General features: G+C 51.9%; 1 pseudogene; it reads left to right on the plus strand.

The window, feature by feature from the left end:
• Positions 1–404: 404 nt before the first annotated feature.
• On the plus strand, positions 405–957 carry LOC100426268 (phosphoglycerate mutase 1-like; annotated as a pseudogene).
• The last annotated feature ends 657 nt before the right edge of the window (positions 958–1,614 follow it).

Genomic DNA, 1,614 nt, shown 5'->3' on the forward strand with positions numbered 1-1,614 from the left:
TTACTTCAGAAATACTTTCAGTAGCAGGAGAATGTGAGCTTTGACATTTTAAATTCTGTATTGAGTCTACAAAGGCCAGTAAGTAGAAATTATACTTCAGGCTATAGAGTGTGAAAGGAAGACTGGTCACATTGCAGCAGGAATCTGCAAGGATCCTGTTACTAAATTAGTTACTGTGAGAATTATATTTTAGAAGCAAAACTCCAACATTGTTACAAGACGAAAGAAGCTTCTTTGATCTGAGAGGAGATGGTTTTGTGTTGTTTAAAGGAAACAGAGGGCTCTGGAATCTCTGTGAGCCCTAGTCAGTGCCACATCGCCACCCTACCGCCAAGGCCGTGTATAAGCTGGTGTTGACCCAGCAGGATGAGAGTGTCTGGAAACCCTCTTCTGTGGCTGGTAACATGCCAACCTTGAGCCCGGCAAGCCATGAGCAGGCATAGTATGGCGGGAAGGTGCTGTGAGATATTGGCTATGAGTTCGATATCTTCTTTACCTCAGTGCAGAAGAAAGTGACCTGGACCCTCTGGGCAGTGCTGGATGCCATGGGCCAGAGGTGGCTGCTTGTAGTGAGGACTTGGCACCTCGGTGACCTGCACTATGGTGGTCTGATCAACGCAATAAAGCACAAACTGCTGCCAAGCACGGTGAGGCTCAGGTAAAGATCTGGAGGTGCTCCTATGCTCTCCTACCACCTCCGAAGGAGCCAGACCATCCAGCCAGACAGCAGCATCGGTAAGGACTGCAAGTATGTAGATCTCACTGAAGATCCGCTACCCACCTGTGAGTCTGAAGGACACTACTGCCAGAGCTCTGACCTTTTGGAACGAAGAAATAGTCCCCTAGATCAAGGAGGGGAAACGGGTACTAATTGCAGCCCATGGCAGCAGCCTTGGGGAACTGTTATTTGGGGAGGTATCTCCCAGTCAGGAGGCATGGGGGTCAGGACCCACTTGAGGTAGTCTGTCCCTTAGCAAAGCACAAGTGCTGTGCTGGGAGATCCTCTGCTCTCTTCAGAGCTGGCAGGCAGTAACGTTTAAGTCCACTGAAGCTGCACTCACAGCCACCCCTTCCTCCAGGTGGTCTGTCACATGGAGATGGGAGTTTTATCTATAAGCCCCTGACTGGGGCTGCTGCCTTTTTTTCAGAGATGCCCTGCCCAAGGAGGAGGAGTCTAGGCAGGCAGTCTGACTACAGTGGCTTTGCTGGCTGTGGTGGGCTCCGCCCAGTTTGAACTTCCCAGTGGTGGCTTTGTTTACACTGTGAGGGGAAAACCCCCTACTCAAGCCTCAGTAATTGTGGACACCCCTCCCCCCACCAAGCTCAAGCATCCCAGGTCGACTTCAGACTGTTGTGCTGGCAGGGAGAATTTCAAGCCGGTGGATCTTAGCTTGCTGGATTCCATGGGGGTGGGATCCGCTGAGCTAGACCACTTGGCTCCCTGGCTTCAGCCCCCTTTCCATCCAAGCCCTGCTTGGCTCGCCCTCCGTAGGCTGCACCCACTGTCTAACCAGTCCCAGTGAGATGAGCTGGGTACCTCAGTTGGAAGTGCAGAAATCACCCGCCTTCTCCGTTGCTCTTGCTGGGAGTTGCAGACCAGAGCTGTTCCTATTC

The sequence above is a fragment of the Macaca mulatta genome, chromosome 6 (genome assembly GCF_049350105.2).
Source record: "Macaca mulatta isolate MMU2019108-1 chromosome 6, T2T-MMU8v2.0, whole genome shotgun sequence".
In the NCBI taxonomy this organism is placed as follows: Eukaryota; Metazoa; Chordata; class Mammalia; order Primates; family Cercopithecidae; genus Macaca; species Macaca mulatta.